This window comes from Larus michahellis, chromosome 3 (assembly GCF_964199755.1).
Source record: "Larus michahellis chromosome 3, bLarMic1.1, whole genome shotgun sequence".
NCBI classification, from domain to species: Eukaryota; Metazoa; Chordata; class Aves; order Charadriiformes; family Laridae; genus Larus; species Larus michahellis.
In genome coordinates this window covers 24,271,002-24,296,217 of record NC_133898.1, presented here as the reverse complement: position 1 = coordinate 24,296,217, position 25,216 = coordinate 24,271,002, and the positions used below count along the sequence as shown (strand labels likewise).

Genomic DNA, 25,216 nt, shown 5'->3' with positions numbered 1-25,216 from the left:
TTTATCTTCAGGAAGTGTGGCGTATTTGATTTATTTTTGCTGATTTATTAGTCTTGCCACCTTTTCAAAGTTTTGGATATTTATAAATTTAATACTGTTTCTCTTGTCAGCTTTGTCAGAGTCTTTGAATTTCCTCATGTTTGTTATTGTCTCGTAATTTTCTTGACAATTTTGCATCTTGTGTTGCCAGTATTTGTTGTTGTTGTAATTTTTTAATATTCTTTAATGCTTCCCCCATGTTTTATTAGTATGTGTCTTTTGTGAAGCGCTTTAAGCCAAAGAACTGCATAAATGGAAACGTATTACATGCAAAAGAAGTAATGGAAATTTAGTGTGCGTATGGATTGGGCTGTCAGCTAATTCTTGAAATACATTTTACAGTTTTTGCACTCAAAAGGATATTGAATTACTTGGAAATTGGTGTAATTAAACAATACACTTAATACTCAAGATGTTTTAATCTCTGTTTTGTGGGGATTAAGTATTATTTTTCAAGGCAACTAGTAGTTTTGAAGGGTAGTCTGCCAGAATTCTCTCTTAATTTTTTTATATTTTAAAATGAATTATTCTTTGTTAACAGCTGGCTGTGCTCTTTAACTGTATCTTGGATGGGATTTTCTTTTTCTTCGTTGCCGTCTATAGAAATTGATGAATATTTTTAGGTAAGTTTTTACACTTAATTTGCAGTAATTTGTGAAATTATCTTTTTATCTTCTCCACGTATAATACAGTTTTTTCTTACCTCATGCATTTACTTACAATTTTTAATACAAAAACATGTCACTTGTAGAAAATGTTTAAGACTATATAAAAAAATTAACTATATAATGGCTGAGTTCAATCCTAGTAATAATAATAGAATTGGAACAGTTTTGTAAGCCTCTTCTGGGTTATGATCCAAGGGAATAATAACAAGGGATTTTTCAGAAATAAAATAAAGCATTAAAAAAATACCGCAATGGGATTAAGAGGATCAAAAACTATTTTTAAATGTATGTGAGAAATCTGTAATAGAATTTTAAAATTATAAAGATGCAGATATAAGCAAGATCAATTAAAATCTTAGTTTAGAAAATGAAAATAGATGGTTTTGTTAAGAATTTATATTTTTATGCATAACTCATTTTTTTGTATTCCTAGTGTTAATGTCCAGAACTAATTTTTCACTGTTCATTTCTAAACTTCAGTTATGTGATACTGCATAGGCACTAAATGGTATGAAGAAATGTGTGTCTAGAAATTCTGTTTATAACTCTGATTTTTTTATATTTTTTTTTTTTTTTGCCGTGGTTCAGAAAACTTACTTTCTTAAAGGGAATTTTTACCTTCTGTGGAACTGGTTTCATTTTATCCTGTGGCTTCATTTTTACCTCTTAGTAGTTTAGTTGGGTTTTTACATAATTTGAGGTAATTAATCATTCATTAATTACTTATACAACCTTTAGTATGTTTTTAATAGGTAGACAGGATGCCATAAAACATTCTGTACTCATGTGCCTACTGACTATGAACAGACACAAATGATGTATAGCGTGCTTGCAATATTTATTAGTGATCTTTATGAACTATTCATGAGTCAAATCTTAATACACATTGGTATGTGAATGTTCTTTTTTGTTTCTTATTTCTAAATAGGTTAATAGTACAAACACCTATTGTGTTTTTGCCAGAGGACACTGTAACAGTTAAGGCCTCCTTTGCTGTAGGTAGATCTCAGGTGCTTGGATTGATGCTCGTAGGCCTCTGGTGCCTGGAATGCAGTTCAGGTATTGCAGGGCTCCATCACTGACCAGGGATTGTGGCAGTACAGTGGCTTGATAACAGCAGCCCCGGTGTAGACAAAGCTGAGAGACTGTGGAAGATCTATTACCGTCTACCATCTGTGAACCACTTTTGGTGGATTTTCTTCTCACAGTTCTTAGAAGTACAGGGTATAGAGAATGCCTGTTAAAAAAAAACAAACCAAAACAACCAAAACACTCTCACACATGCAAAGACTTTGGTATATGGTCTGTAAATTCAGCAAAGTTGATCTCTAAATTATTTATTACAAAGAGAACAGAAGAGTTCTGTTCTTGCTGTATGAGAAATAGTCTTACTGGATTCTTTTTTACCTTACCACAAATCTGTCTTTTTCTTGGTTGAGCAGACAATTTGTGACAACAACATGTGGATTTTCTCACTAATGTCAATGTGTGGAGGAGGTTGATTGTGACTTGTAAATTCTGAGTGAATTAGGTACTTCTTCCCATGGTAGGTGAACTGAAGTGGTAGAGGTTTTTACAAACTCTTGGGAGATTGGAAATGGAAAAGGAGGAGGAATAAAAGCATCCTTTGCAAACAGGGGAATGGCACGAGTATGACAGAAAGTGCTTTTCTATGTTTGCTGTCTGGCTGTTCCACTAAGTGGGTTTCCAGACCATAGAACCTAAATGTACATTTGTGATGAAAATTGCCAGTCTGTAATCTGGACGTCATGCATTGAATTCGTTAGTAATAAAGCTATTTCTTTGGGAAATGTGACTTCCCAACTAAAATGCAACAAGAAGAATGTTAGATTAGGGATTCATGTAAAAAGAATGTCACCCATTCATTGATCACAAGAAATGGTACATTTCCTGGGTTTATTTGATTTTTGGAGTGTTTATGGAATTGTGTTGATAAGGTGGGTTTCCAAGGCGTATGCATTGCATTGCTGCTTTTTGAGAAATCTGAATTAAGATTGTGCCAGCCTGTTTTAATATGTTCCTGTTCAGTAAAACTAGCAGGTTAATGCATTATCTGTAAGCATATGAGTAATTGGAAATCTGCTTTTTAATGAACATCTAAAAATTATTTTGGTATTAAAAAAACCAAACAAAACAAACCCCAACCCCAAGAACTAGACTTAAACATTAAGCTAATGTCCTTGTAAGTTTTTTTTTTTTTAAATGAAGTCAGCATTGGTCAAGTTTAAATTACTGTTAAATTACTTTTTTTTTTTTACTTGTTCATGATAACATGATCATCAAGGATTAACTTTTAATATGAGAAGTTACAAGCCATAATGATTACTTTCCATTTTTTTTAGACTCAGTGCAGGTGGGTGAATCCTTTTGCTTCCTTTATGCATCCTTTGCATGCCAGAATGACTGATGGGTGCTCTTCCATGCCAAACCTGTCGCATAATTACAAGTGCTGTTCTTATTAAGGTTATTTCTATGAATTATGATCACACAGTTTGCTTTAAATATTTCGGCTTGTTTTACAATATCCATTTGTATTTGTTTGTGTATTTTCACAGAATTTACTTGTTAATAGCTGCCATTATACAGATTGACAAACTGAATTTGTCTCCCTTTTTTTCCCCCCCAAGTAGTGAATCATATTTTAAGGAAAATATCAACAGAAATATCTGTGGAGGGAGAATGGTGTCGTATGACGTTGACTTTTTAAAGTTAATTGTTTAAAAACTAACTCTTTACAGAAGGAAAATACTGATACATTTTTATCTTAATGACATTATTAATATGTGAAACACAATTTTTAAAACATGAATTAATCAGTAATAAGCTTAAATGCAAACTAAACACTTTGTTTCCCGTATGGAGGTTTTTCTGTTGCTCCACAGATTCATTTTGGTATCTCGCTGTCTTTTGGAAACCTTATCCAAATTCATTTTTTAGCGGCAGCAGAGTCTATGGATGGCTTTAGTGTTGCTTATAGTACTGTCCATATTTAGTATTTTTACTGATCCTTGAGGAAAGAAAGAAGAAATTGTATTTATTCATTCTGCTCAAGTTAACACAAGTACTTGATTTCTGCACATGCTTGTATTTAGTTAGTTGCATGCTGCAAGGCTAAACTGTCCCTGTCTCTTAATAAAAGCATAGGCCCATGTATCCAGCTGTTTCGAGTCTATTGGCCATACCCATGCTACCTAACTTTGAGTTTCCTGCAGCTCCAAAACATGCATACATATATTTTTGCTGTTTTTTCAGTTCAGAGTGTCGACAAGGGCTGTGTTGGAACGCATGAGAATGGTTTTCTTACCGCATGAGGCTAAGGATCAATGTTTAAAACTTTTGGGCGTGTCATGAACCAACTAGGGAAGGTGCCCTGCTGGATCTATTGTTTGTAAACAGGGAAGGTCTTGTGGGGGATGTGAAGGTTGGAGGCTGTCTTGGGAACAGTGACCATGAAATGATAGAGTTTTCAATTCTGCGAGAAGCAAGGAGAGGGGTCAGCAGAACTGCTACCTTGGACTTCCGGAGGGCGGACTTTGGGCTTTTCAGGAGCCTGGTTGACAAAGTCCCCTGGGAGGCAGTCCTCCAGGGCAAAGGAGCCCAGGAAGCCTGGATGATTTTCAAAAAGGAAGTCTTAAAGGCGCAGGAGCAGGCTGTCCCCATGTGCCAGAAGACAAGCCGTCGGGGAAAAAGGCCGGCCTGGCTAAACAGGGAGCTAGTGTTGCAACTTAGGGAAAAAAAGAGGATCTATGGCCTCTGGAAGGAAGGGCAGGCCACTCAAGACGACTACAAAGAGGTAGTTAAGCTATGTAGGGAAAAAATCAGGAGGGCCAAAGCCCAGCTGGAGCTAAACCTGGCTTCTGTTGTCAAGGACAACAAAAAAAGCTTCTATAAATGTATTAGCAATAGGAAGAGAACTAAGGATTATCTCTGTCCTCTAGTAGATAGGGCAGGCAACATAGTGACCAAGGATGAGGAAAAGGCTGAGGTACTTAATGAAGTCTTTGCCTCAGTCTTCAGCAGTAGGACCAGTTGTTCCCTGAGCGCCCAGACCCCTGAACTAGAAGACAGGGATGGGGAGCAGAATGAAGCCCCTCTAATCCAAAGGGAAATGGTGAGGGACCTGCTTCAGCACCTGGAGGTGCACAAATCTATGGGGCCGGATGGGATCCACCCAAGGGTATTGAAAGAGCTGGCGGAGGTTCTCGCCAGGCCACTTGGTATCATTTATGAGCAGTCCTGGACAACCGGGGAGGTCCCAGCTGACTGGAGGTTAGCAAATGTGACACCCATCCACAAGAAGGGCCGGAAGGAGGATCCGGGGAACTACAGGCCAGTCAGTCTGACCTCGGTGCCTGGGAAGGTCATGGAACAGATCCTCCTCAGTACCATTACACGGCACATGCAGGAGAACAGGGTGATCAGGCCCAGTCAGCATGGGTTTGTGAAGGGCAGGTCATGCCTATCAAACCTAATATCCTTCTATGATAAGGTGACCCACTTAGTGGATGAGGGAAAAGCTGTGGATGTTATCTACTTGGATTTTTGCAAAGCTTTTGACACTGTTTCCCACAGCATTCTCCTGGAGAAACTGGCTGCTCATGGCCTGGACAGGTGTACTCTTCGCTGGGTAAAAAACTGGCTGGATGGCCGTGCCCAGAGAGTGGTGGTAAATGGAGTTAAATCCAGTTGGTGTCCAGTCACAAGTGGTGTCCCCCAGGGTTCGGTGCTGGGGCCGGTTCTCTTTAATATCTTTATCAATGATCTGGATGAAGGGATCGAATGCACCCTCAGTAAGTTCGCAGATGACACTAAGCTGGGCGGGCGTGTTGATCTGCTTGAGGGTAGGTTGGCTCTGCAGAGGGATCTGGACAGGCTGGACCGATGGGCTGAGACCAATGGTATGAGGTTCAACAAGGCCAAATGCCGGGTCCTGCACTTGGGACACAACAACCCCATGCAGCGCTACAGGATTGGGGCAGAGTGGCTTGAAAGCAGCTCGACAGAAAAGGACTTGGGAGTGTTGGTTGACTGCCGGCTGAATACGAGCCAGCAGTGTGCCCAGGTGGCCAAGAAGGCCAACAGCATCCTAGCCTGTATCAGGAACAGTGTGGTGAGCCGGACTAGGGAAGTGATCATCCCCCTGTACTCGGCACTGGTGAGGCCCCACCTCGAGTACTGCGTTCAGTTTTGGGCCCCTTGCTACAAGAGGGACATTGAGGTGTTGGAGCGTGTCCAGAGAAGGGCTACAAAGCTGGTGAGGGGTCTGGAGGACAAACCTTATGAAGAACGACTGAGGGAGCTGGGGTTGTTTAGCCTGGAGAAGAGGAGGCTGAGGGGAGACCTTATCACCCTCTACAACTACCTGAAAGGAGGTTGTAGAGAGATGGGGGCTGACCTCTTCTCCCTGGTGACAAGTGATAGAACAAGGGGAAACGGGTTCAAGTTACGTCAGGGGAGGTTTAGATTAGATATTAGGAGACATTTTTTCACTGAAAGGGTTATTAAACATTGGAGTAGGCTGCCCAGGGAGGTGGTGGATTCACCATCCCTGGAGGTGTTTAAAAAAAGGGTAGATGGGGCACTGAGGGACATGGTTTAGAAGTGGCTCTTGTCAGGGTAGGCTAAAGGTTGGACTCGATGATCTTAAAGGTCCCTTCCAACCTCAACAATTCTATGATTCTATGAAGGCATTTCGAGTTGCCTTATCTGGCTGGGATGGAGTTGAGGAACTAGTTCATTTGAACTCACGGTAGTCATACTGTCTGAAGCAGTGTTCCAAGCCATTTTGAGGGGAACTGGCAGGCTTCCTGTAGGAGAGCGCCAAGGAATGAGTCTGTATGAGCCCAGTATGAATGATAAGGGAACCATGGCTGTGGAAAAAAATCGTGAGCATGACCACTTATATTGTGGACAGGAATGATGGAAAAGAAAGTAGCTTCATCTTTGAATGAAGGAGGCTTCTCCATGAAGTAATCAAGCAAAGGGAATCACGATTATAGTTTGTCTTTTACTGTTTTGTTTCTAGGATGATGCAACTATACCTTTTTGTTAAGTTTAATTTGCAGTCTTCCCTTACCTGTATTGAGTAACCATGGTAATGCACTAACACATGTATGGTGAAAAGGTTGGATCTTACTGGGACAAAAACCTTTGAATACTTTGGGTCCTATTGGAAAGGTGTTACTCTTGGCTATATAGTAGAATATATACTTTTAATATAGGCAAAACCACGTACATTTATTTCATGACAGGTAATCCCATTTATTTACAATAATGGGACAGATACTGTTTTTCAAGTTGCCCGCTGTCTGATTTAGAAGAATATAAAGTATTGCTATGAAATGGCCTTTTCCTTTTATAGCTGACATAACAGGGTCCAGCCTCAGTGTATTAGTCAAGGGAGCTAGAAATACACCACAGTTAAATTATGGGTTTGTATCTCCAGGTGGTGCTTGAATTCATGGTTGAAGACTGTAGAAATTAATTTTGCTAAAGCAAGAAACAACAGGACATTAAGCTACTATGCCAGCTTTAGATGTATGCTTCAAATATTTTTTGCTGCTCAGCATTATTCAGTAATCTTTAACTCAAATTGCAGGAAATATTTGAAATTCCATTCTAACAATATCCAACAGAGAATATTAAAGAAGCATTAAATTTCAAATGCCTGAGGAAAAATGTTCTCTTGCAACACCGTGGGCATTTGGATCTCACTAGTATATGCAGTATTATAGTCTAATATTATGCTTTACTTGGTCTAAAATGAAAGCCCAATTTTAATTCTATCTCGAAAAACTTGGCATACTGCGGTGAAAAATAATTTATTTGAATGTTGTTTTTTAATACATTGCAACTAACTTTAAAGCTTCCTCATATAAGACTCCCACTATGGCTTTTTGTAATCTGACTCTTTCATTAAAACTTCAAATATACTCCCAAAGACTTATCTCAGTGCTTTCGTTGCTAATTTACAAGTTATAAGATCCCAAACTTACCACAGAAGTTTTTCTTATTCTATGCAGTTTTTCTCTTAAGACAGAACTTTAGAGTATCTTTGTAAATATGTAAAACACCAAAACAGAGGATGAATACGCTCTTAAGAGGCAGGTAATATGCAAATGCAAAATAAGGTTTAATGATATATTTACACAATTCTGGTCTGGTTAATTCGGCAAACCCATTAGTGAACTTAACTCAGAAAAGCGCTAATTAAACCTTTAGGTTTTTATAACCTGTATATGCCATGCTTGATAGCAAAGCTATTTCAGAAGCAAGTCCCCAGCTTACAGGATTCTGGGAAAAGAGCAGAAGAGCATTTCTAAATACTAGTATCTCTATCTTGAATATATTTCTTACCATATGATTAAGTATCTCAGTGTTCGGCAGAGCCAGGGCAAGCGATACATTTCTGTCAGAAAATTAAGATCTACAATCTTTAGAGAAATAGTAGGGTTTTTTCCCACCCATAGCTGACTTTTTTCCTATATGCACTTTTGACTGATGTAGACAGAGTGGTGTCCAGGAAAATGTTGATATTGTGATATTCCATACCTGCTTAGAGTTTCACAAGAAGCAGGTTTTTTAACAATAGCGGCCCAGTTGCCTGTGAAATTGGACCATTGTGACTTGCCTGACAAATCAGATTTGAGGGGGGGGAAAGACGATTTAAAGACTTAAAAAATGCAGAGAGAATTTGAAAGAACAACGTACTCCACATGGTTTAAGATGCATAATAAATGCAATTTAATAAATGGTTTTGTCTTTCATCATGTGGATATCAGGACTATAAGTATACATGTATATCATACGTACATTAACCTATTTGTACGACATAGCCATGTGGGACATAAATTAGTGTAATTTCATTAACTGTATCATTAGTTTCACTGCAACGCTAGACGTGGTTCTTGCCAAGTTACTGTCACGGGTTTCTGTAATGAAAGCTAGTGGACTACTGCAGTCCTACTGCAAGATCTGCTGCCACTGCTGGGAACTCCGCTGTAGTACTGGTGGACACCAGCTTGCCTGGATTACCACGTACCTTTTAATGGGAGCTGAAGCCTACTAAAGGTTGATAGGCTGACTGATTTTCCATCATAGTTGGTCTCAAGCAGTTCTACCCAAACTTCTGAGCAGAGTGAGATGCTATCTTGCAGATGCATTTGTCATCGTATAAAGTCTGAGAGATAATTATCTATTTGAATACACCTCTTAGAAGACAAGAATATTCACCTTGGAGTAATAATGCCATCTTGTTGTGTAATTTTTCAGCAGAAATGACCAAACTCTTAAGAAATGCACTTTTAAAGAATATATGCCATTTTTGGAGGACAATTAAGTGATTTTGTAAATGTTGAGCCTGTCTTCCTTGAGAAATTGAAGGTTTGTAAAATGCATTAGAAATATATGTTGAAAGAATAAGTCTATATGGACTTCAAAATCAGTCTTATTACATGGCTTCCAATGTCATAAAAATTTTGTGTAATTATATTTCTTTGATAATGCTTATATTAAGTGACTGTTCTTTAATTAATGGTATATAGAAAAACAAAAGCAAATGTAAAGCTTAATGTGCTATTGTGCAAAGCTATTTACACTCTTTTTAACTTGAGCTGTTTATTTAAGTAGATACTTCCCAATCCACTGTTCTATCATTTTTTGTTCTGATAACTTGACCAGATGCAGTGAATGTAATGCAGTGAGTTGCAATTTCCTCTTTTTATGCAGAAAGGCTGAGAGTCCTCAGTCTATGTAACCTGGAAAAGAGAAGACTGAGAGGGGACCTCATTAATGCCTATCAGTATCTAAAGGGTTGGTGGCAAGGGGGTGGGGCCGGCTCTTTTCAGTGGTGCCCAACGACAGGACAAGGGGCAACGGGCACAAACTGGAACGTGGCAAATTCCATCTGAACATGAGGAGAAGCTTCTTTACTTTGAGGGTGCCAGAGCACTGGAAGAGGCTGCCCAGAGATGCTGTGGAGTCTCCTTCTCTGGAGATATTCAGAACCTGCCTGGATGCATTCTTATCCAACCGGCTCTAGGTGAACCTGCTTTGGCAGGGTGCTTGGACTAGATGATCTCCAGAGGCGCCTTCCAATGCTTGCCATTCTGTGATTCTGTTAGTTGCCTACTGCCTTTATCATATAATGGTTTGGGTTGGAAGAGGGGCACATCTTCCTTTAGACTAGGTTGCTCAAAGCCCCATCCAGCCCGGCCTTGAACTTCTCAGGCAACCTGTTCCAGTGCCTTATACACCTCACAGTAAAGAATTTCTTCCTTGTATCTAATCTAAATCTCCCCTTTTTCAGATTAAAACCCTTTGTCCTGTCACTACAGTTAAAAAGTCTGTCCCCATCTTTCTTATAAGCCCCCTTTAAGTATTAAAAGGTCGCAGTAAGGTCTCCCTGGAGCCTTCTGTTGTCCAGGCTGAACAACCCCAACTCTCTCAGCCTTTCTTAATAGGAGAGGTGTTCCAGCCCCTGATGGTTTTTGTTGCCCTCCTCTGGATCTACTTGAACAGCTCCATGTCTTTCCTGTACTGGACACCCCAGAACCGGATGCAGCACTCCAGGTGGGGTCTCACCAGAGCAGAGCAGAGCAGAGGGGCAGAATCCCCTCCCTTGCCCTGCTGGCCACGCTGCTTTTGATGCAGCCCAGGATGGGGTTGGCTTCCTGGGCTGTGAGTGCGCATTGCTGACTCATATCAGATTTTTCATTTACCAATATCCCCAAGTCCTTCTCTGCAGGTCTGCTCACAATACATTCATCCCCCAGTCCGTACTGATACTGGTGATTGCCTGACCCAGGTGCAGGATCTTTGCCTTGTTGAACTTCATGAGGTTCACACTGGCCTGCTTCTCAAGACTGTCCAGATCCCTCTAGATGGCAACCCCTCCTTCACCCGTATCAACTGCACCACTCAGCTTGGTGTCATCTGCAGACATGCCGAGGGTGCACTCAATCCCACTATTTCATTAATAAAGATATTAAGCAGTATTGGTCCCAAAACAGGTAGCTGAGGGATACAGCTTGTTACTGATCTCCATTGGACATTGAGCTATTGACTGCAATTATTCGGATATGGCCATCCAGCCAGTTCCTTATCCATGGAATGGTCCATCCATCAAATCCATATCTCTCCAATTTAGAGGCAAAGATATTGTGTGGGACCATGTCAAAGGCCTTAGAAAAGTTAAGGTAGTCGCTCTTTCCTTGACCGCCAGTGCAGGTTCACCTTTGTGGAGATTGTGTTGGCTGTCTTTAATCACATCCCTGTCATCCATATGCCTTGACATAGATTCCAGGAGCATCTTTTCTGTGATCTTATGGGGCAATAAGATGAGGCTGTCACAGAGCAGAACAGTGGCTAGGCACCTCCTGTGACAGTGCATATTCATCGTTACATAGGAGGAAGCAAACATGTTTTTTAAGTGTTGATTACTTTTAGATATTGAAAGAGTTCCTTTGTAAATGTAATTAATACATTCACCTTGAAACAAAATTCTTAATGATGTAATGTTAGTGAATGAGGTGCAGCTTGTGACAGAATGTATGTGACAGCTCAGAACGTTCCTTGAGCACTCTGCTGCCAAAGTCCCATGCCTGGTAGGAGTGCTGGTGGCTTCATTACTGTTTTAGCTGGCTGCAAAGGTCTCTTCATGTGGAAATCAGTGTAAGATTGGTACTGGAAAACTTGTAACACTGCCATTCTTGTGTTAAAATGCAAAATTCAGAGAGATCATGAAACAGTGGCATTGGTGGCAGTTTCACTTGAGTAAATACTTAGGTAGTAAGCAGACTTACTCCTCCAGGGACTTTTGATTTTGGAATAACTTAATTACTTGGCATTTCATCAAAGGGCACATTAAATAATTAGATTCCATAAAGATCTAGTTAGACTAGCTCCTTTGGCTTCTGTCAGTGATGGTGTTTATCACCTTTCTTCTCTTGCTAAACGTTTTTTTGTTTTGTTTTATTTTCTGGGTAGATTTTTTTTATATGTGATATTAGGAAACCCCCTAAGTGGCTTTTTCTGTCTCTCTGCTTTGCAATATATCAAGTTGTATCCCTATTCAGTACCTGACTTAATAAAGTAACTGCACTGCTGTCATGCTTGTTTTCTGAATTGGATTGGCAAAGCTCTGCAACAGTGCAACACATGAAATTCTGGTGCATAGCTGAACTTCACTGCGGTGATCATCGATCATTTTGTGCACAATGTGCAAGTGGTTGAGCATTCCTTAAAAAGTAGCCTATAAAATATGCTGCCTATAATGTCAGTGAATAAATGCCAACTTCAGCATCTGTGTTCTTTTAAAGTATGTGCTGTGCTGGTTATTAGTTACTCTGAATTCAAGGACATGACAGCGCAGATGTTGCATAAAGTTGCAGGAGTGGCACACCTGTATTGCTGCTGCTGCTTGATTTTCAGAAGATGGCATGCTGTGAATTTTAAAACTCCCTAGACATGGATAAACTGCAGTAAATGTCAGTTTGTAATTGAGGCCACTTAAGTTAGTTATTCTACATTTATTTCTAACTTCATTTTCTAAAAATCTCTTTGCTGGGATCAAAGAAATGTTATCATCATGAAAGGAAATAATGCAGTATTTGCTGAATGGGCCAAGTAAGCAGAAGAATGAAAGTTCTGCATCTTTTTCTCATGTATATAATAATTGTCATTTATTTCATGGATTACTGTGAAGATCATGTTGTTGGCCTTATGCTTAAAAGTAAAGGAATAATGATAATGGTGAAAATATTGCTGCTTTCCTTAACGTATGAAGGTTAATGAAAAGGAAGCATCAGTCAGAAAAGTAACAGCAGCCATGACTTTAATTTGAGCAAGCCCAACTCAGTCAAAGATTTTGTGAAAAGGAATACACAGATAAAAGTGAGAAGGCCCCTAATATTGTATCAGCCATAAAAAAAAGACTTTTTAAAAATAAAGGCTTGTGTAAAATACAGAAATTACTTAAGTCTGCTTCCCCCAGCTGAAGCCATTTACTGCTTTTGTTTTGCGCTGCCAATGTGGAAGACTAAACTTGTGTGGATGAGTTAATTTAATATCTTTTACAGCTGTGGAAATGGAAAGAGCCAAATGCTAGAGCTAACTAGAATGGTCAGTCACAGCTCTCATTTGAGAGAAGATTTTTCTAAATTGCTCAGAAGTAATGCATTTTTAAACAATGTCCTTAGTAAGGGATAAATCCTGGATGAACTGTCTTAAAAAACAAAAAAGGGAAATATGATCTTTGTGGTTGGAATCCTACTCCAAAATTTGTAAATGATAAAAATTTCTTTGGAATACGTGGAATTACGGAATTGCAAACACAAGGTCGAAGACTTGAACCAGGTATCAATGCTCAAGTTTATATAAAGGAGTCAAAATGTATAATTTAAGTGTTGCAGGCTTACTATCACAAAAGGACATTATTTTGATTTTCATGGCAAAACTGACCTATAATATACTCACAGCAATAATGGTAGTGGGCAATTGCTATGTTTGATGGTTTTATTATTATTTTCTCATTTTTGTAAATTTTTTTTCCATTTTTTTGAAACCCTGCAAAAGCAAGAAATTTACCAGTGACTGGCTGATGCTCTAAAGGCATCCTTGCATGGCCATCTGCAGAATTATTGTAAAGTTATAGGTTGTTGGCACAGTACCATTGTTCCCATCATATTGACACTTACCTTTGGTATAAATTGGGGTCATATGAGAAATGGCTTGCTAGCAAGAGTGGGTCAAACTGTGAAATGATGGATAATTAATAGATGTGCACAATGCAAAGAACAAACTTAAAAGACATGAACGTGCCGCTTGGAATTTTCAAAATTGTCTGTCTGATTCCTTGCATTTCAATTTTCTATTTTTGTGTGATACTGAGGTAGAAAGTCAAGCTTCTGTGAGAGCTGAGATGCTCTTTCTGGGGAAGGGAATAGAGAGAACATGCACCACTTTAATGGTTGTTGCTAATTTGGGGCTGCCAAACCAATGCTATTCACACTGACATCCTGTCTTTTCAGACAATGTGAAGTAATATATTGAAGTAATTAAGACAATTGCTTGTAATAGCAGAAAATTACTATAATTGGTTTGTTTTCCAGATAACAAATGCAGATTTATAATTTCTGTGACCACATCCAGAGTTTTACTACCAGAATTCACAGAGAAACCATAAATAGTTATTGTTTCATTATGCCTAATGTCATTGGCATGAATTTAACTCTGTTTTATTTAAAAAACAGTCAGAACAAGTTTTATCCTTATGTTAAACATAAGCCCATTCTTGGTTTTCAAAAGCTTGTTCATGTTTTGTCACACCTGTTGATCGCAAATCATATACACACCTTGAATGGTAATGAACACTTTTTGAAGGTTTTAAAAAGAGCTGAAATTAATCTTGAAGTGAAAGAAAAGCAAGCTTCAAAATGCTTCTGCCCTTCTAGTGATTTCATCAGGTAACTCCAAGTCTATTAGAAAACTTGGTCATTTATATGCTGTTTCCTCATGTTTCATGACATTTACAGGGTGCTTATAGTGACATTTTTCCAAAACTGGGAAGGCCTTTGCTGGCAGAAGCTGTTTTAAAATCCATTTTAAAAAAATAAAAATCTTTCTTTGAACAACTTATTTTGAAACGTAGACTGGGTGTGACACAGCCAAGAGATGCACTGAATTTTCAGTAACCTGTGAAGCTGTAACAAAATGTGCGACTCTGTTTATACCATAGGGTTGCTATTCAATTAGACTTCCTTTGTGAATTATTTTGACTGAAAATATTAAACAGAGTGTAAAGAGCAGTGATGCATATAGAGGGCATTCATATTTCATTTGTTGTTCTTTGATGGTTTTATCAATGTAGAGGTCATCCAGTGAAGGTATATATGCTGTATTGAAAATTAATACAGGTAATTCTGATATTGTTCATATTACTTGTACCATGGCCAGTTTTATTGTTATGTTACTGATTTGCTTTTTCCCATGGACTGCTGCAGACTTTGTCAGTGTCAATTTTGGTTATGTACATAATATTGCCTATTTTCAAAACATTTCACTCATTACTTTAAAAATCAAAATCTTGTGAGTGACATAAAAATATCTGTTCAGATATAATTGCAGCTTTTTATTTAAAGCATTTTAACCAGCTCCATTTTTGTCTGTTAGGTCTTTTTTATCTTAAGAAACTAAAAGCGAAAGACAAGCAAATGGGTTTGAGATTGGATGAATAATCGTGTTGATGATTGTGAAATAGAACGTGAGGAATCAAAAAAATTGCAATACAGGGGTATCAAGATGGTTTTCTAAATGCTAAAGTTTTAGATTGTCTTGGATAGGATACACAGCATAGCGACTGAAAGAATTACACCCTCAAGGTTTTGTTCTCTGCCTTAAGCAGAAACTGACCCTATTTTGAGGATCTGAAGTTGTTGACAATTTCCCACCTAGGCCATGTGTATGTATGTGCCTCATGGTAGTCCTTTGATCTGAAGGGATGGTGCAGATCGCTGTCCTTATAAAGGACCTGTATTTGAAGTATTAAGCAGGTTTCTTTCCTGAACTTCTGCCCCTGGCGAGGAAGCTGTTTCTCTGTCCTTGTCTCTTGAGTTTCCTGCTGGGCTTTTGATGCTGATTTTGCAGCTGGTTAGCAGAAGGTGCCATTCATGGGGCTGAGTGCTTGAGTTTGAGTCTTGACACTAAGCGACAGCACAACTAGAGTGGATATATCACTCAGTCAGCTCCTGCTTCTTTGCAGGTTCTAGAAGCACAAATAGGGTCCACTTGAAAAAGGCACATGGACAGAGTAAATGTTCTTTCAGAAGTTTCTTGGTAGAGGAAACAGTGCAAAAAGGACTGGGAATATAGTGCATTGACATGAAGATGCACTAGAGGGCCCAGCCTGCATGTAACCATTTTCCAAGAAGAAAACTGGGTAGTGAGCTGAAGGAACTTCTGAGAAATTACAGCGAAATTAGGAGGAGAAAGAACTGTCTGAAACCAACAGGGCTCAAACCAGAACTGAATGTGGAGAAAGGTGATAGAGTGACAAATGCGTTCAACCTGAAAATGTAATCAGACAAGCATGTTTCCCTGCTGGAGAAGGGATTTAGCAACTTTGAACTCAAAATCATGTGATTTCTTCCTCCTCCTGGCTAGATTAAAAAGGGGAATGATGTTTTTAATATTATATCATGCTTAACAAACCATTGCGTGCTGTGTCAAGTTCATTTTCACTATCAGCTCTGGCTAAAAACCATTGCTATCTGTAGGTTAGCCTGAAGGTGACAAGAGATTTGAATCATTGTAATTAGGCACTCATCATACTGCAAAAAGATACAACTATCTTGATGAATCGGTATATATATAAAAAAAACCAAAAAACTGTGGGTTCGTTTTTGTTTTTTTTTTTTTTTTCATTTAACTGCAGTTGGTGCCTGGGAATGGGAGAGCAGCAATGAGCCTGGCAAGAAGTGAGGCGGTTTCCTCAGCATGACAACTTTTGTCCTGTTCTCTGTGCAGAAGAAGTTAAGAGGTTTTTTGCCCCTCCAAGTCCTGTTGACACCTTCAAATGTTCTTGGGCCTCTCCCAAGTTTTACCTGACAAGCATATTCATATGTCCCACTTTCTGATTTTGAGAAATACGTAAGAATTCACTTTCCACACTTAGGCAAGAGCTATGAAGTGAGTTATTGTTTGCCTTTTAGAATTGTAGCTGCAGGGCACACTTTTACTATGAAGTATAAGTGATGAAAAATTGGATCTGCCCAGCAAAGTCATGATTGTGGTTGGATATGGCAGAAATAGGGTATAAGGAACCTTATCCCTCTGGGGAAAGGCATTTCCATACACACCAAAATGTATTTTTTCATGACCTTTATTACAGCTGCCTTGTATTAATCATTAGCTTTTGTTCTCATTTTCTCTTCCATTATAGAAAAAGTGCAGAAAACATTCCTGAAGTATGTATGGCTTTCACCAGCTAGAGGGGCATTGTAGTTTTTACCTTTTCTTTCTGGGAGCAATGAGTTACCCTTCATTCTTTTTCTCTGAAGATATTTTATCTTATCACTCATCTGCCCATCTTTCCTCAGAGCTTGGGTAACATTCCTTTTGATTATTAGGATGTTAAATTGTTCGAAAATCGGGGAATGGCATTTATCGCCCAGTAGCGTGCTTACTGTGCAATGGAGTGTTGTCATAACCACAAAGTGCTTGAATTCAAGGTCCTAATGCCAATTTATAAGTGCTGTAATTTTCAAAAGTGAAATGCGAATATGGATTTAAATACTTATCTTAGGCAGTGGCAGTTGAAATGTGATAATGTACTTTGGGGGGTGAGTAGGGCAGTAAGTGAGTTGCCCTACGTGACTACCCTATGAACTATGGATCTTTCAGAGTTTTGAAGAATGGGTGTTCTTAATGAATATGTTATATAGTTCTGTGGAAAATTAAAAAAAACCCACGAGTTTGCTAGTTAATGTTTAAGCTGAACAGATTTGGAATGTACTGAAAATAGATTTCAAGCTAGTTTTTGTAAAAATTTACCCTTCTGAAGTGAGCAAATACTAGTTCTGTTGGTCATGGAAACATTCTCTTTGTCTCTGTTGCGATTAGGGTTTAAATTAATTAATCAGCAGTACTAAAATATTAGGATGAATTTGGGTTTGCAACCTTCAATATTTAACAAGAAACGTAGCTGAGAGATTTTCTGTCTTAAAATGATGAACTGGAGGTAGAGCTAACACTTAGCTCATAGAAGCAACCATAATTTCCAGATGACAACACATGTATTTATGTTCAGAACACTGTTATTTCTTATTTCCCCCTTTTTTTTAATCACCTGACTCCCGTAAGCAAAATCTGCTGAGTAAGGGAACAGCATTCTTCTTTGATTACCTGAAGGAACAACTGATCACACAATCTGCCTTTCAGTTCCGACATTTATTTTTGGAGCTTTTTGGCTGATCTGATGGGTAAGGTAGAGGTCTTAAAAGCTCCAAACATGTATGCGTTTTGTGGACGTCTAAGGACATCCAAATTGGTGTTCCCTCCCCCAGACTCCTCAAGAAAAGACTGTGACCTGAGCTCAAGGATTTTTTTTTCAATTTGGCCTTCAGCCTTCAGTCATTAAATATGTACTTACTGATTGCTGAGAAAGCTTGTTGCGCTGGACCAGCCGTAGTCTCCTGCTTTGTGCTTGCCTGGCACGCGAGTTCTGTGTAGTGGCAGAGGAGAGGAAGGAAAAGGGAATTGAAGGACATGGCTACAAAGAAATGAGTGAGCTGACTGCAATGTAGAAAATATTTGGGAAACTTGAGGGAAAAGCAGGGAACGTAATGTGGAGGTTTGGGAATATGAGGATGACACAGGAGTGTTGGGCTTGTAGATCAGCACTCCATAGAAAATCAGACAAGTTACAGTGCCGTTCACTGTTTGTACGTCCTTTGGATTACAACCTGTATATGTCGGGGCATACAAGCACATTGAAAGTAAAGTTTTAAGTACTTTGTAATTCTTGTTGCCATTTTGGTTTTAGTTTGATCACTTACTCATTGCGGGCAATGTTTTCTGCTGACAGAAAAAGGCTTCCTTGTTCTTACATGTTGATATATTGCTTCGTTTAAGGAGAATGTTGGTGTTGCCTTCAGCGCAAATGATGTATGCATTTGCATTTCTGGAACACTTTCAGAGTTCCACTTTTGCTTTTATCTCCTCCACAGAATGAGCATCTGTTTTCTAGTTTATCTTTTCTGAAGATCAGCATAGATTGTTGATTACAGACTGCAATAAATTAACTTGTCGACTTTTGCCATATTTCATGTTTACGTTATATATCTGAACAATGTTGAAGATTTATAGAAGACTTTAAAAATTAATCCAAGATGTAAATGTTTGAAAACAAAAGCCTTTTTTTTTTTTAATCTGGCTTTTATTTCTAAAAGCCTGCTATATAAAATTGCATGTGTCTTTCTAAAACAAGCTTTTTAATTTTAATCGTTGAAGGTTTTTTCTAGTGATTTATTAGACACTTGACTTTGTGCAAAACTGAAAGTATATCATCATAAAACTAACAACTATTGTCATCTTTACTTGCCTAAACCAGAAAAACAGAGAATTTGAAAATACAGAGTTTATTAAGGTAAAAAATACAGTTTTTGTCATGTTGTGTTATTTAGTTTGCTTTTAAAGGCATTTACTTTCAAATTACTGTCTTGCAAAATAGGCTTAGAAAACTTCTTTGTAGTCACAATCTAACTCTTCATTAATTTGTTACCTGAAATTACTGAATAGTGTGAGAAATTTGTAAATTTTACTTTTTCATTAGAATCAGCGGAGTGACTCTCTCTTCTGCTTGTGGGCAGCATGCTGTTTTGTTTTCCAGTTGCAATATATAGAAACAGTTTAGTTCTTACCTCTCTGTTCTATTTCGGTTTTCTAACCAGAACTAACACTTTGAACACGTCAGTGTTTTGAGCTAAAAATATTCCCCAAACTAAACTTTTTACATAAGCATACCCTCAAGTTTGCCTCAACATAGTTGTTCTTGTGAGCTGAAAGTGTAGGAGCCAGAAAGCGATGGAAGTACTCCAAGTGTTTGCACAAGAAGAAAATACCCATTTTCCATTCTCTGTGAAATTCCTCCTTCCGTGTTATCCAGGCGGTGTTGGCCTACTCAGAAGGTATCTACTGTTTCTTGCTGTTCTGAATTGACAGGGAATATATGACAAATATAGGAAACTTCTTTGTTTCTTTGGGCTTGTGAGAAAATTTTGACCATGGCGTGTATGTTTATTGCAGTAGTTCAGGATAGACTTAGGTTCACAGAGCGCGCCATATCTCCAAACAATAAACCTGTCATCACATTTACATTTGTGTTGGGATGTGTGTGATGCATAACATGCAAAACAGTTGCTTGGGTGTCTGAGTAATCACGAACAGATCACTCCTCTATAAAAACACATAAGCATCATATTTGTGTTTTGCCAATGTGATGGTTACATTATTCACACATCAAATCTCGTCACTTTTGTAGACTGTTGGGTGATGCAACAAGCTGTGCTGCTCAGCCTGCAGCGGAGCGCTGTCTTTGGGCTTTTCCTAACTGTTTTCTTAGCTTTTGTGTGAAAAGAAATCAGTCCAACTCCTACCTTGAAATTTGTGCAAAGCTGTCTGTTCCAGTAGTTGACTTGATATTTTGTGGTATGGAATAGTGGGAAAAAAATCTGAATTGCTCTGTAAGTGTTGATAAAAGCAGCTGCATTAAATAGCATAAAAGCAAATGTTTATTTTAAATAAAAGACAAAATTCTCGGAAAAAAATACTTAGTGGCTTCCTCAGAGAGAGCAGTTTGTGGAGGTACCTTAGGATAAATGCATTGATTTTTGTCTACAGTTTTTCTATAAATTATCTAAGTGAAAGTTAGGTATCATACAAAGTGTGAGGGAATGAGAATGTCTGAAAATGCAGCTGCGCAGTGGAGTGTTGGTACCTTTTATTGACTTCATCATTTTAGAACAACAGTGTCTAGGGGGGGAAGTGTCTGCCCTAACCTCTCTGACCCCTTGTCAAAACCAGCAGGGCAGAGAGATCGACTGACCTCATTTCTGTGAATTTGTGTCTGTTGGTTTGGAGGGGCCATTGTGGCATTTTTTTACTGTGGCTGTTTTTCTGATGTCCAGGGTGATGAGGTTTCCATGAGTGTGCAGCCATCCGCAGTCAGCTTCTGAGCTGTCTTCCTTGCAGAGCCTTCTCTGAATTCAGGTGAGGTTTAAAGCCAGCAGAGGTGATTTGCTGCCCCACTGTAGGAGGTGGAGTGGGGCAGCCTTGGTGTGGTGTCAGTCCTGCTGGGAGTTGTGGCAGCATCCAGACCCGAAGGGCTGGATGGAGGAATTGCAACGCTGGACCTGGGCTGGCACACCAGGCTGCATTGCGCTGCCGGTGCTGATGCACTGATCGTGGAGCCAGATGCCTGGTGTGCTTTCCCTGGCACACTGGTACATCTTGAGTTTACAGTGCTAGAGGCACTCCATATTTAGGAAGACTATTTTAGAGTTATTAATATTTAGTGCAATAAGGCTTTGTCTAAAATTAATCAGACTGTATGTTATAAGGTACTCATCAGTATCATACATCATGACAACAATGGAGCGAACAGATTCTGTTTATTTTTGAAACAGACCTTTAGATGTAAAATAAACAAAAGCATTAGATAATACCTCATGGCAATGTGGAAACAAACTGCATTAAGTCTTTCTCTAAGACTAGCTAGCTAATTTATCTACTACTTAATTAAAAGATACGAATGCCAAGTGTTTCCACAAGTTTTTTGGAGTGAACTCGTGGATTCCACAAGAAGAGAACTAGGCCAAGTACTCAAAATTTTGTTTCTCTTAAGAAATAAACCATTTCCAGACAGGCCACCTGTTTTCCCTTCTGTCAAATGCCTTGGTCTGAGGGCTCAGAGAAAAATCCAAGGAAATTTTTTTAAGGGGTTCAAAGGAGTATAAAGTGATTTAAAAAAACCAAACCAAACACAAACAACCAGCATCTAATTCCTATTTCCTTTTTTTTCTATGTCAGTTTGTTACATGTACAATTTCATTTATGTCTTTTCACATTTTAATAGAGTCCAAGATAATTTTTCTGCTTGATTTCTGTTAAGTGGTAAAAGACCCTGAAATTCTACCAAAAATCAGACAAGGCCTTTCTCTGTGTGACTTTAACAGTTGTCTAAGAGGAAAGGTAGGCTCCCTTCTCCTGATCTCCCCTGCCCCGCCGCCTTCCCCTTCCCCCAAATACGAACTTCCCTTTGGCCTTGGGCAGTTTTTTTCCCATTCCTTTACCATATAAACTTGATTACATGTCTCTGAGTGTAATTGAAGGGATCTCTAGGCAAGGGGTAGGTCAGACCTGAAAAAGGAAGAGGGTTGTCGCTCCCTGGGAATGAATTTGGAAGTTTGCCTGTTTTCTCAAGGTAATTTTTGTCTCTTAAAATCAGCATGTAATTTTTTCACTGTGTAGTCCTTCTGTTTCTCCTGGCCTGTTCACCCCTACGTATCTCATACATTTCCTTGCCTATTGAAATTTAAAGAGCTCTTCTAATTGTGTTTTCTTTGTTGGTTGTGTTTCTTTCCCTATGGCTGCTTTTGTCTTAGAATTTGTCTTGAATTCAGACACTCTTTCGGAGAGCTCAATTATTATTTTTTTTCTATGGGTAGGACTGACAGCCTAAGGTTCTCTATTGCAATTATTTCTTAACTTGTCATATAAGCTGGAGTTGTTCTGTGTGCTTTGGTGGGGCACGGGGGTGTGTTAGTACCTCTTCTGCATATTCTTTGGGTTTGATATATTATAAACCAGCAGAGACCTGAGTTTAGTGCAGTGGTGTTAGTGATGCAAATTGAGAATTCAACATGTCTGGGTTTGGAACTGTGGCTTTCAAGATTTTTTAAGCATTTAAAATTTTTTTTAAGTGATGAAAGGTAGAAAAAATAGCCATTATCTTGTAATGGGCATTGTGGTCTCCTCCTCCAGGTCCCTGTTTGCACTCAACCTAAGTTACCATATGCCTGAGTCTGGGAGACTGGGAATAACCAGCAGAATCCCAAGGGCAGCTACTATGGAAGCACACAAGTGTGTGAGAACATTGAAATGCATTTAAGAAATATTTTTTTAAATCCATAGAAAGTGTCGCAAGTTTCATAAGTAGAATGGTAAGAAGTTCCCTGAAGTGGTGGTGTGCGGTTTTTTTTTTTTTAAAATGGCATGGGGTAACTCAGGTTGAATGAAAAGAGGGGCCTGAAGGAGAAAATTGCAAAGTTCTTCAATGTAGTAAAAATATCAATCTTTTCTGTTTTCCAATGTATACATTCTAAATATTCTTGTTAAATATTCTTGTCTTGTTGGGATTATCTTGATAACAGGTAAACTGTACTGTTCCTGGCCATTTTTTTTCAATGCTGTTTTCTTGTGCCTCTATTGCTTCATGCAGCCCCTCTGTCACTCTCGTGAAATAATGACCATGGTAGTTTTTAGAAAGGTTTACAAAGTTGATAGGGGTAGGCTCCACTGTTCTCAAGGTAAGAGACACCATTTATTAAAAGTCCATCATTTGGAACATCCTCTTCAGGACATTGCTTATGAAATACAGCTCTAATTCTTTGTCTTTAAAATGACAAACCATCCATGGCAGTCTTTGTTCTCCTAATGTTGCCACATGAGAATCCTTCCCAAACAGTGCTGTGCCTTTTCCATCAAAGTGGATTTTTGATGGGCTTTTCCCCCTCCTATCTTCTGGTCTTCACAATATTTTCTCCCTGTTCTACACATGATTAGTAAGAAAAAGGAAGAGTTGAGCCTTACGGAGAGAGAGTCAGGTTGAACTGACTGGAAGTAAGAAGAGGTATTTGCATTTACAATGTGTGTTTACTGGCTTGGGTCAACATCCTGGAAGTTTCCAGTATCCGCATGTTTGCTGGCATACGTACCAAATTTACTTAAAATAATAGAAAAACAAACTTCCTCGTGCAGTTCCTTTCACTTAATGTAAGTTTCAGTGACATGTATTGTTGCTCTTGTGTTGATGGCAACAATGTTAATATCAATGCCTTTAATATCAATGGCTGCTGAATATTGATTGTATTGGAATAAATTTTAAAGTTGCCTTTGTGTTGTGAAAAATTTCTGTTGAAATTGCCTAAAAGTCAGTCTTTCTCTTTACTGTAACTCGAAGACAGAAAAAAAAATTGGGAAAGCTTTGAAAGAACTTTCTAATGCAGGGCCAGCTAAATCAGTTTGTGATTAGATGAAGTCTCACAGATTTATTAATGGGAAGAGTAAAAAGAGTATTGTTATAGCAATATTGAATTTAATCTTTTATGTCTGTTCATGTTGAGCAAATAATTCTCTTAGCAGATGCGAAAATGGGAATTTCACCCCACAACGTTGTTTTATATAAGTATAAAAGCATGCATGTGTTTACAGGCAAGAGAATAGGTAGTACTCGGTCTCCATATAAAATGCTGGTTCATGAGAGATGTATCAAGAACTGAGTAGTATGAACGGGTGCTTTAAGGCTTAAACTGAAACCAACCAAAAATGTGCCGCCTGCCTCTTTTGCCTATAATAGGGTCAACATTGGGATCCATGATTCCTTTGATCTTTACATAAAACAGATGAAAATGCATAAATTGCTTCTAATCAGAGATGAATTAAAGGAAAATAGCCTCCCGGAGGACAAAGCACCCCAGGCACCCATCAACAGCCTTACCAAATGACAGACCTGGAGGAGACTTCAAAGCTGCAAACACAACTGCCAGTGAAATCCACCAAGAGTCTAGATGGCATTTAAAAAAAATAATTTTCACAGTTTACAAGTGCCCAGAACTCTCTCTTTAAGAAAAAGTGACAGAAGCACACTACACGGACTTGCTTTTTAAGCTGTTAAATGTTCTTTTTCTTTTAGAAGGGTTGATAAAGGCAAGACTCGCTTGTTTAATTTAGTCAAAAAATGTGTTCAGACATGACAAACATTGGTAATTTTTGTGTCAGGTAGGGTTTACTCAATTTGAGTGGCATATTGTTTTGAAGCTGAAGTGTATGTTTTTAGTGGAGGCAGATCAGACATCTATTGTAATTGCGTCCTTGGTTGTCATCCGTATTTGTCATTGTGAATACGAGCACAGTTAACATTCCTCAAATGGCAGAAGAAGGAGGAAATGTAATGATTTTGATTTTGGAGGTGAGGGAAGATTTGAGGCAATAATTTTATTGTGAGCAGTGTTCTCTTTGTGGAAAAAAGAACAATTTTATTCCGAGTTAAGTCAGAATTCAGACCCTTTTCTAGCTCAGGTAACTCATTTAAATACAGTTTAGATACTAATATCAGTAATGTTAAATATAAGAGATACCCTTGAATAAAAAATATTAATTACTGAGTTGTTTCAAGAGAGAGGTAAGTTTCAAGAGAGAGGTAACCTAAACATGATTTTTTTACTTTTTTTGTTAGTATTCTGTTTATGAGAGGATACCAAAACTGCATTTAGCATTTTTGAGGATAGAGAATAAACACAATTTTATGGAGTACTATTAATAAAAACTGCTGTAGTCCGTTCAAAATAAATGGTGTATTAGGAAGGATTTTACCTGCTGCCAATCATACATGTTGCTTGTGTTGTGTACAGCATAACATTTATATCCAAGCCCACATAAATTTGAGAGTCACTGAGACACATATAAAGACCATATGACATTTCTAAATATGCAACTGCATATGAAATTGTTCAGTGGACTGAATGATTTGTGGTAGGTGAGGTCAGAAAGGTTGCCTAATTCTTTGTTGTAAGAACTTATTTTCAGTTGCTTATGACTTTAATTGCTGTAACTGAAGTATGTGTTATGTGTTTGTCTAGGGCTATTGGGTTTTGGAAGAAGAAAGCAAAAAGATTTTGCCAGTCTAAGGAAGCTAGGAAAAATTGCTGAGGGCT

At 38.5% G+C, this 25,216-nt stretch overlaps 1 protein-coding gene across 6 annotated transcripts in view; it reads left to right on the top strand.

Annotated features, from left to right (window-relative positions):
• Positions 1–25,216, top strand: part of WDPCP (WD repeat containing planar cell polarity effector) — a 161,315-nt gene that overhangs the window by 3,637 nt on the left and 132,462 nt on the right. For all 6 annotated transcript variants that reach the window (XM_074579215.1, XM_074579217.1, XM_074579218.1 and 3 more), the window contains exon 2: positions 581–662. The gene's annotated coding sequence lies outside the window, so the exon portion shown is untranslated. The remainder of the gene's footprint in view (positions 1–580; positions 663–25,216) is intronic.